Genomic DNA, 11,444 nt, shown 5'->3' with positions numbered 1-11,444 from the left:
GTAAAAATAATAATAATATGGTGGTTTTAACGTTAAAAAGGTCACAGATAAGTGTAATAGGCATTCTGGTGTTGAGACTTGCAGCTTGGTTTCGAGCAATTTTAACACTCTGTTTGATGTCTCGTCTCGGGGAGTTAGAAACTGGAATTCAACGATGCAATTAAAAGGCAGCCCTGATGTAATCTGAGCCTCCTTCTACTGCTGCCCTCGCCGTTTCACCTTTTCCTCCTTCGCATCCCGCAGGTCAGAAACACTGATGCTGCACTGCAGGGCCCTGCTTGCCCAGGGGTGCCCCCAGCCCTGGGTCCAGCAGGGTCTGCTCTGAGCAGCAGATGCACAGAGCTGGCTGTCCTGGCACCCCAAGTGCTGCCCAGCACCTCCAGCCCTGCATGCCCACTGTGTCCAAAGCTCTGCAGCTGGCACAGAGCAAGCACTGCTCATTGCATTTATTGCAACTGTCTCATTCCTACTTTGCTTGTATCAGTACAACTTAATCCAACCAATCACCATCATGAAACGGAGCACATTAAGGCCCTGGCCATAGAGAGGTGTTGCACTGCGCTGAATGCAATCCTTAAGGGGTCCTGCATCTATACCTCCCCGTTAGAAATTCTAAGCTCCCATCTGCACAGCACATCTCCACCGAAGGCCTTCCAGACCTTTGATGTACAAGTGCTGGAGCACAGTCCTGCAGAGCAGGCATGGCTTTGGGCTGCAGCCCTGCAGGAGGAGGCGCATGGCTACACGTGTGTTCAGTACCAGCAGGATGAGACACAGGGACTGTGAGCTGCAGACATTCCTATGGCAGCATTAATGGAAACACTATGGAGCTCCACCTCTGTATCACCACTTTGGTTGTATTCGGGGGACCCATCTTCCCCGAGCTCCCAATCCAATCCAGGACAGGCTTGAGTTCCATTCCCACTATCAAGTTATTCTGTCAGTAGGGGATAATACTGAAGAATTTAATTTATACACTGCAGCATAACATCACCACCACATTATAATGCAAAAGCGCATCATGCTGATTGCGCTATCAGGGTGCAAGAAATGATGCTAGCAGAAAGTAATTCAGCTTTATACCACTTCAGTCTGCTGGTTAACCTGCTACAATGCAACTTCTGTGGATGGGGAAACTGAGGCACAGAGCAAGGGCTCTGAACACATCCGGGGCATCTCACAGCATTGTGGGGTCAGGGCTCTGCTCTGGGCTATGGGAAATCCAGCAGAAATGGCTGCATCTGTGTGCCCTAATTCCACATCCATGGAAAGGGGATAACAATGCACTCTGTTGTGAGGTGCTGAGCCAAAAAAGCTATTATGGGAGCTGTGTAAGTTGCTATAAATACCTGAAGAACGAGGACATTTGGTATTACACTAACAGAATACAAAGTCTGTATGAGCCTTTGCATTTGGAGATGAAAGTTTGAGATAACTCCAGGAAGCTGCAAAATCTCTCCTGGAACTTCCCTCACAGCACTGCTGTTCTCCTGAAGGCTGAGGGCCATCCCTGCCCCTTACAGATACGGATCTCGAGAGCTTTCAGGCTGCTCCTGGCTGAATTAACTTTCACAGGGAGGAGGTCACCGCTCGAGCAGCAGGGCTTCACAGCTCCTTTTCAAGCTCCAATCAGGCCAGCATGGAGAGGTCATGGACTGTTTTACCCCTCCTGGCTTTCTCCTCAAGTCAGGTAGCTTCAAGGCCCTTTCACATCACCCAGAGGCTTTCCCCTGCCAGCTCTGACCCTTTTTCCATGGCGAAAGGTGCTCAGCTCCTGCACAGCTGTGACCCTACTCCAGGGACTTTCCTGCAAGATCCAGTAGATGCAGACAAAGCAAAGGTGCAAACCTTAAGGCGAGGGGAGGAGAAAGATCTGTTCTGCATAGGCAGTGCAGCAAAGCTCAGATGGAGCAATGCATCTCCCCCCTGGGAGGAAGCATTGGTTCCTGCAGCCCCGGCACCTCCTGGGACACAGCAGGTGGGCTTCCCACAGCTCCCTTTCCCAGCCCCTAGGAAGGAGCCCAGGGACACCTCTGCACTCACTGCAGGTGGAAAGGCCCCTTGAGTACAGCAGGACTCCTGCAGGATCAGAAGGATTTCAGGGCTAATCTCCATCCTCCTCCAGGGCAGTCCCCAGCCCTGTGTGGGTTAATTGAGCAAAGCACCAGCAAAGGAGCTCCATGTTCTGTCATTCCCCATGCTGTGCAGTGGCTGTGATGAGAGGCAAGGAATAAAGAAGCAGAGAAGCTGTCAGTAATCCCATCTCACTGCTACTGCTCCCAGACAGATGATGTATTATGTTGACAGCAAAAGGGAGGTGCCTCAGGCAAAAAAAAAAAGTACCACAGAAAACGTTTTGCCACCCATGGCCTCATCAAAACGTTTGTTCCTGGGCAGATGTTCCATTCCTGATTCAGCTGTTTTCAACAAATGGATCCATACCTTTTGCTGAGGACCTGTGCAAGTGGAAAACTGGCAGAGCTGCAGCAAAGCTGTGCTCAAATGCATTTGTTGAGCCGTACAGGATGGAGTGTACAACTGTGCCGTGAGATGCAGAGCCTGACTGCCCACGTCACCCAGTGGAGCTGAGGAACAGAATGTGCTCAGGGTGGGCTGCTGGCACAAGGCAGGATGGAGTGTCCTGGGGAAGGAGCAGTGCATGCTCCTACCTACACTGGTGTCGTTCCACTTAGAGAGCTCCCATTTAGCATCTCAAGTTTTTCAGTACTTTCACATTTTCATATGACTGTTTCTGTTTTCAAGAGAAGGCAATGAGAACTGAAAGCATTGGGCAGAGCTGCCCTCGGACTGGTGGAAAAAAAAAGTGCCTCAGCACAGAAACAGTATATGCAGTAATGAACCTATACACGAGGGTCAACTGTCAGCTTTCAGTGAGAAAGAAAGGATCAATTTAATTATCATTCTCAGTTCCACACATATGTACACAAAACCAGGAACAATCTGCACCTATTGCATTAGGACGTGCTGAAACCACATGCTCCAGCAATGAACTGTGCAAGAATGTGCTACAGCACAGCAGCAGCCCCACTCACAGGGTGCAAAACAGGCATTCAGCTTGGAGTACCACACTTTACAGACAAGAGAAATAGATATCAGTGTCAACTACATCGTTTGCAGTTCATATTAAGTATTTAGAAATGGATTTTTAAAGGTGTGTGGACGTTGCAGAAGCCCCAGCAGCACTGCCCTGAGTGCTCTCCAGCCAAACGCCAGCAGCTCTCAGCTCGCCAGCAGTCCCACACTGCACCTGACATCTTATCTGGAACCACAGCCACTTCCACCCTGGCACCTGCTGCCAGGAGCTGTTTGGCCACATCCTCAGCCCTTCTGGGAACGCCCTGCTGCTCTCCACTGGCTGTTTGTCCCAGCACATGGCATGGGAAGGGATGTTCAGGCCTTGCTGTTCTGTTTGTGCAGGCGTAAGTCCTGCTGGGCTGACACTCCTGTGGACAGCCTTCAAACACAAGGCTGACCCGGGCATGGTGAACACAGAATGTGCCTTGCAAATGACACCCAGCAACTACAGATGTAAATAGCAAAGGATGATTTCCTGAATGTTTTCACACGCAGAGGACATCTCTCAGTTTTCCTCAGTCCTGTTCCATAACAGAGCTTCTCCCACACTACACAGGGATTCAACTATACTGCATTTTCCTGGCGCTTCACGTGCTGGAACCACTGCAAAAATACAACAAAGATTTCTACTTAATACTGACTAATTTGAGTATCTGACTATGTAAAGGATAATTTCACTAATACTGATTAATTAATCAGTGTTCATTAAGGTGAAGTGACAAACTCAGAACTGATATGAAGTGCTATTAGATTTGCTAGGAATGGTCACTGGTGCTCACAAAGCAACAGCAGCCAAGGAGAGAGCAGAGCCCTCTGGGTCAGCACATCCATGCCCCCAGCTGGGCAGCAAGTCAGATTTAGACAACTCCCTAAATATTAAAGTAATATATCTGGGGAAGACCCAAGGGAAGAGACTTTTGCATGCATGCTGCCACAGCACATCTCCTGCACCCACAGCCTGGAGCTGCAGGAGGAAAGTAGAGCTGGCTGAGGTGAGTGCAGTGCTGGAAGCTCAATGCTTTCAGCTGTGCAAAGCTCCAGCCCAAAGCAGTGCCCCCCAGCATCCACTCATCTGTGGCATCTCTGTCCCCCAGCACCAACACCAAGCTTTTCAAGAAGCAGACACAGAAACCTCTCAGTTTGGTGCTATCCAGCATTCTGGGGAATGGTTCACAGAAACCCAGAATCTTCCCATACTGACCACCACCAAACCCTTCCAACACTGCTGCTGGCACTTTCCTAAAGCTTCATGCAGTTCCCATCGTAAAGCCACAGGTCCAATCCCCATCCCTTCCTGCTCCCTCACCACAGAGCATTGCAGTGCCCATTGCTTCCCTCTTATAGGCACTGCCCTCAGCACACTCTTTCCATCCCTGCCACCTCCCCGGCACCCCCAGCCACACTGCATCCCACCCAGCCTCCCCAGCTGCATTTCCAAGCCTCCAGCACACGCTCATTTCATTTCATTTCATCAAAGCCTTGCATTTCTTTTCGGTGACACGATTTGTCAACACATTCAGTTCGTAACAGAAAAAAAGGCTGATCAAAGAATAGCAGGTAACTCTTATTTACCGTGTGAGAGCAAACCAAATTGCTGCTGTAGCTCTGTATTAGCAGCTTTGTGCCTTTTTCAGCATTTCAGCTGCAACACACTCTTCAACTCAGGACAGACAATTTAATAACCAAAAGAAAGGGAAATTTCCCCCTCAGAAAAACAAAGCTCCATGCCAGCACTACAGTGCAGAGAGCTGCAGCCTGCAGGCAGTGCATGGCCCTGGGCACAGCACTGGGTTCGGACGTGGTGTGGGATGAGCAGTGCATGGCTGTGCAGCCACACTACAGTAGGTTGAGGATGGTTACGGTGCTGCTTCACTTGGTAAGGGAGCTGGGGAGAAGGAGAGGGCTGCCATACCAAAGAAAGCAGCGACCGGCAGCATTTGTTGAAATTTAGATTCGAATTTCAATTTGCAATAAGCCTCACGTTATTTAGATTCGTCGCTTTGTCCAAGTTGGGATTTGAATGTCATTGTTTTTGCCTCCATTTGGGCACAGCTCTGCTGCAGGACATCAGCCCCTCCTGCACACCCAGGAAGGCCCTGCTATGCCCCAAGGTCCTGCCCCAGCATCTCTCACGCTGTGCCATTCCTATAATGGAACCATCCCTATCACTTCTTTAATCTTCATTTCCTGCAGGCTCCTAACTGCCCCAAGCACTGAGCTCCCCACAGCCATGGCTGCAGCTCCTCCCTGCAGCCCAACCCCAAGGGCTGCACATCACATCCCACTGCTCTTGTTCCCATTCTAAGGAAACCTGCCCCAAGCAGCCTCCAGAAGCAGCTATTTCAGGGCCAGAAGTGCCCACTCGTTCCCTCGCCTGACCCTTCAGTCTGTTAGAATGAAAAGTCTCCCTTTCCTTAACAGCAGAGCAGATATGACACTGCATACGCTGTGCTTCATATTACAATAAACCCGGCCTGGTCAAGATTAGCAGCGCTCCGTAAGGCTCTGCTTCTCATTTTCTGTATGAGCTGTAAATAAGGCGGCAGGGCAGTTACCTGGGAGGGAGCAGAGCCATCGCTGTGCCGCAGCACACGGCCACCTCCTTGCTCACTGCTACATCAAAGGCAGAGCCCTGCCTTCAAAGGCAGGCAGAAGGCTTTTTTCTGGAGAAATCCACACCCCAACTCCTAAGCATATGTGAAAGGGAGGGTTTTCAGCTTGTCACTTGAGTGACTTGAAACAAATCAGATGTTGAACCATATGGCTTTGGGGCTTTTGTTAGGCTGTATGCTTTTTTCATTACAGATGAAGCCAATGGTCCCCCCCCCCCAGGGATGCAGGCTGCACACAGGTAGAGCCAGGCAGAGGCATGCAGACTGCTGGCTACGCTGCAAAAGGCGATTGAGAGATTTTTCTACTTCCATACTGCATCACCCATTTTACAAACCAGATCATCATGCTAAGGGCATGTAGTGACAGGACAAGGGGAAATAGCTTTAAACTGGAAAAAGGAAAATTTAGACTAGATATTAGGAAGAAATTCATTACTGTGTGATGAGTCACTGGAACGGATTGCCCAGCAAGGTTGTGGATGCTCCCATCCTGGAGGTGCTCAAGGCCAGGCTGGATGGGGCTGTGAGCAACCTGGTCTGCTGGCAGGTATCCCTGCCTATAGCAAGGGGGTGGAACTAGATAATCTTAAAGGTCCCTTCCAACTCAAGCTACTCTATGACCTTCCCACCTGTTTGCCACTCACACCTGCAAGTTCCAGGGGTCTCCATGAGGGGTACTCAGAACAGAGCAGTCAGGAGCCACAGGTTCCCCAACATGGACCTACAGCTGGTTGTGTGCCTGCACCTCAGCTGGCAGCATCCAATGGAACAGTGCTAACCGAAGTGAGCAACCTGAGGAACCTACATGCAAAGGAGGGTTTGAAGGGGGAACTGCTGTTCATCTCCTGCCAGCAGGATAGAACTGCATCAACAAGAAACTGCTCCAAGAGGCAGAGGGAATTTTTCAGCTTTCCTTCCATCTAGAGTTAAGGCAAAGAGTCTTTCTGCAGTGCAGGATTGACAAGAAACCACCTCTCTACTAACTGCAGAGAAGATTTATGATACCGGATCATCATAAAGCAGAATAAGAAGTGATTGCTGTAATTAAGCATGACCAGAAGTTGGCTGTTAAGGAGAAAAATGTCCCTGATGAGCGTTCCAGTGCTGCTGACATGCAGATGCAATGGAGCAGGAGTCTGACTTCTCACAAACCACAGCTCTCCTAAGTCCAGCAGCACTTACATCACACCCAGCAGCAAAGGCTGTTCATCATACAGATGGCATTTTGTTCAAGCACCACAACTGCAGCCCGGTTAAGGAGCAATAGAGGCAAGCAAAAGTGATCTTGAAGTTTTGGTCCTCTGCATTGTGCTCTAATCCTTTTCACTGCTTCCCCAACAAACACAGCAGAAGTCTGCCCACCGATGCCCATCAGCTCTGCAGCCCCGCTGGGTTGCAGCCAGTGCCCACATGGTGTGTCACATGGGATCTGCTGCTCTGCTCCATTCAACAAAGGAATCAGGCATAAGAAAGCCATACCATAAATATTTGGTGAAGTACGAGGTGCAAGCATTGTTAAGAACACTTTGGTAATATCTCACCCTATAGTCTACATCATTTTGGCAACACGTTGATGATACATAACTGAGACAAATTAACCTGAGCCTTTCTAACAAGGGTCATATATTACAAACCAAATAGGTTTAAAATCCAGTATTGAAATGCTCAAAATTTAGGTGACTGTTTGCAGTGTGTGGCTAAGAGAAGTTACAAATGTGGATCTGTATGCAGGGCTTCAGCTTGGATACATTATCCTTATCATTTAATATTACATTCTGAGCCTCGTGAAGAAATTAACTCATTTTTAACATCCCAACTTCAGCTGTGCCAGAAAAGCAGCACAGGGGCACTCACCTCCTTAGCAAATGTTGTCTTCAGCTCAGCCTGCTACCTTACAGCCCATCCCAGCACAGAGAGCAGCTGGAGTGGGTATTCATTCAGAATTGGATCCCTCACACTGCACTTACCTGCCAGGCACCAGCCAGCCAACACGTGCCAGGGAGGGGACAGGCAGTAGCACAGCTGACCCTCACCTTACAAGGGAAGCAACTGCCCGACCCTCCAGCACTGCAAGGTGACCTCTGCCAGGGAATATTGCGAGAACACCTGAAAACAAAAAGGATGTCTTTTGCTCCAAGCAAAGCACTCCTCCATTAAGCTGCACAGTAAGCCACGGGCTGGCTGCTGCCCGCTATGGCAGAGGTCACAGCATCCCAGCTGCTGAATGCACTGGGAGGAAAATTGCTGTGCAGCTGTGAAATATGATTACAGATGTAACGTCTTCATTTCCTTCCCTTGATTCCTTTCTTCCAGACAGATGAAGCGATGCAGAGGAAGGTGGTGCTCGCTGAGGCCGGCTTGCTCAGCATCCTGCTGTGGGAACAATTGTGCAGCGCTCTCCAGGAAGGTTGATGAAATGCAAAGCGTCTGATTTGTTCTGCTGCCTGCCACAGGAAGGGCCAGGCCACGAGCAGCTGCCTGCAGCACAGCACTGCCCAGGTGAGGAAGGAGCAGGGCTGCCCTGGACAGATGTGCTGCTTGGTGCTGCCCACTGCTATGGCAGTGAGAAGCAGCCGCCTCTGGGGGGACAGCTTTGGTTGTAGGCATTTCTTGGATGGTAGAAGTAGAGGTACCTTGCAGAGGATACAGGCTGATTGGAAATAGCAACCTTAGCACCACTGCAAAACTGGAGCACCTCTCTTGGGGTGGGCTGTGCACCTGTGGCACTGCAGAAGCCTCAGAGTTCCTGGCAATGAATAACATCCATCACTACCAGGCAGTGCCTTTGACTTTTAGCTACTGTCTGGAGGGTCAAACACTGCTCCAGGTGGGTCTGCAGTAGAGGATGCTTTATGGCTTGCTCCCTTCCCTGTACTCACTGACTGCAAATACACAACACTTTGCCACTTAAGAGGTGATCTGAGCCCCCAGCTTAGCTCTTGAGAGGCATAGAAGAGCTTACCATGGCAGCCTTTACAAGCTCTGAGGCTCACCTTCAACTTCGGACATTACATTGGAGCATTAGGCTTAGAAGGATGCTTTAAATTGGGTGATGCCCAGTTTTAATTTTCCTCTAAATTATCTTCCTAAAAAAATATAAAAGAAAATATAAATGAAAATGCTGCAAGAGGACAAAACCAAAATATCTGCACTGTCAAATGCCTGACAGAAGTCAATATATTTGACATCTACTGCTTTCCTTCTAGCCACACGGTCTGTTAGTCTTTAAACTGAAATTAGAGTGCTTTGACACGATCTGTTCTCAGCAAACCTGTACTGGCTGCTGCTCATCTTATTTTCCAGGGTGGTGATTATTTGTTGCAGCAGTTTTCTGGATGTTCTGGGTAAGCTGACTGTTGCATCACTCTCCTGCTCCTTCTTCCCTCACCTCTCCCACCTTTCAGAGATAAGCAATACATCAGTTTTCTGCTATCACCCCAGTCCTCCCATGAATTCAGAGATACCATTAACAGTTCTGAGATTACCAAAGCCAGTTCTTCAGTACTGTAGGATTAAGGCAGCCCCAGCCAATTTAAAAACCTCTGACTTATCTAAGAGCTCTTTAGTCTGTTTTTCCCTCATCTAGACTGATTTTTTTCATGTGTTAATATTAATTGTGGCACATGCTTATACACCATTTGTTTCTTATTGAAGATTGGATAGAAAGAACATAAACTCCTTATTTTCATTGATTAGGAGCTTTTTCTCTCGCTGATGTAACAGACAAATCTTTAATTTGCTCTCCCTTCTCTTATCAGTGGGTTCAAGAGCCATTTCTTGTTACCCCCAAAGTCTATTACTAGCTACATTGGATTTTCTTCGTTTATGTTTTTTTCTTTACAGATTTGAGCTATTTCTTTATGATCATCTGCAGTAATCTTACAGACCAACCAGTTTTCATGCTTATTTCCTCTGATGCCAATAAGGAATTTGATTCAGGAGACCAGCTGCATCTCCTGTATTTTCTATGCACTGGAATAATTGGCATTTTGGCCTCTTCCCTCCCATGGAAGCCATCAGTTCCCCAAGCTCATGGAACTCCCAGTTGTTAAGACCAGCTTCCCTTCCCTTCTATGGACCATGAGCACTACAGGTCCTTTGGCAGCATCACCGGTCTTCCATTTTCAGATTTTCACCTCCTTTCTTCTCACCACACGAGGTGCCCAAGAGCTCCACCTTCAACACTTCTGCTCATCTTTTATATCCAAAAATTGCCCATAAGTCTCAGAGAAGGCCCTCAATCCGCATCTTCGGGTTCTGGCCCAGATTGCTGTGGGTCACTGCAGGCCAATGCTTCCATGGTGCCTTTGAGTTTGGGTTGGATTTGTTTTTTTGTAGTATCAGCTTCATTGTACAGAGCAGTTCAAGACGCAAAGCACAGCAGCCAGAGCTCCCTTGGCACATCATGCAGGCAGCTTCCAAAGTGGCAGAGACAGGCAGAGCAGCCACTTGGCCACTGGGTAAGCACTGTGCTATGGCTCCAACCAGCTGAGACTCCTGTAAGTGATCGTAGTGTGAGAGCTCAATCTGAATTTGCAGCTCCCTGGCTATCCATCATTTTTTCCAAGGGTTGTGAAGAAGACATCATTGAGCTGGCAGCTCTGATCCGAGGACACACCAGGGATTTCTCTATAGCAGGAACTCAGCTATAAGTCTGCTTTACGCATCTGGAGCAATGGAAATAGCCTTAATTGAGGCTATAAAGCAGCTCACGATGACATTTTCTGCCAGTTCTGTGTATCACAGAGGATATCCATGCACTGAAAAGCCTTAAATCATTTCTGGGCTGGAACATAAAATTGATCTACTTAAATACCTTGTTTAAGAGTAAAGGGTTCATTGAATACTGCCTTCCACTTTCACAAGTAGGGACCCAATGGCGCACATAGATTTATCCTCCACAAAGTGTTTTCCTCATAGGTTTTGCTTTAGCTGCCTCATACCCAAGTTTGGTGTGCCCAGCTCCCTTCAGTGCATGATTTCCAGCGGCCGGTGTCAGCAGTGAGTTGGAGGCAGGCTGCACATCAAAGGCTTTGATCTCCATTCATCTCCACTTAACTAAAAGGAAGCCACATCTGGAGAATTTATCTCGTTCTGCAAGCTATAAATATGTATGGTTTGGGTACGGCGTAATTAATCAAAAGGCTTAAACAGAATACATGTGGTGACCTGCAAAGATGCTGGATTGAAAGCCGTGGAACTGATGAAATACCTTCTTATGCACATCTGTGTGCATCCAAACCACTCAGTATTTCAGCACCTTTTCTTTGGTTAAAGCTCAGTACTGAGGACACATGCCTTCACGAGGCCTAAAGAGTTAAGTTAGTTCCATGGCTCTACATGAAGCATGGTAGCAAATAATTTCCTACACAAGAACACCAAAGAGCTCCAGCTTGGAGGATCTGGGAGCAGAACACGGATCTTGGTTTGGCTTCAAGTCTGAATTTTTCACTCTCAAAATCTGGACCAGCTTACATGTCTGATCCCATCTCTGACTTTTCCCATTTATCCAAAACCAGCCATAAATGGCACAAAGTTTAACCTAATCAGGCAGCACTCTTTAAAAAGGTAATCAGGCTCCAGTGGCGACTACCTACTTTATTCCACTAAATACAACTGATTTGATACCCACACAATTGGAACTCCTGATTAGCTGATTCGTGATTATTCTGATGCTCACATACTCTTGCTGCAGCTCTCTCAAGAACATGCAGTCGCTCTCTTTCCAGGCTGCAT

The 11,444-nt window shown here is 48.2% G+C and overlaps 1 long non-coding RNA gene across 1 annotated transcript; it reads right to left on the bottom strand.

Annotated features, from left to right (window-relative positions):
- Positions 1-2,689: 2,689 nt before the first annotated feature.
- On the bottom strand, positions 2,690-8,774 carry LOC122185638. The gene is made up of 2 exons (XR_006180935.1): positions 7,742-8,774; positions 2,690-3,699 (listed from the first exon to the last, which is right to left on the bottom strand). It is a non-coding gene; the product is annotated as an uncharacterized LOC122185638 (long non-coding RNA).
- Between the last annotated feature and the right edge of the window lie 2,670 nt (positions 8,775-11,444).

This window comes from Lagopus leucura, unplaced genomic scaffold (assembly GCF_019238085.1).
Source record: "Lagopus leucura isolate 7727_CA_CO unplaced genomic scaffold, USGS_WTPT01 Super-Scaffold_100030, whole genome shotgun sequence".
NCBI classification, from domain to species: Eukaryota; Metazoa; Chordata; class Aves; order Galliformes; family Phasianidae; genus Lagopus; species Lagopus leucura.
The sequence above is the reverse complement of the archived record's forward strand: the minus strand, read 5'-3'. Positions and strand labels throughout refer to the sequence as shown.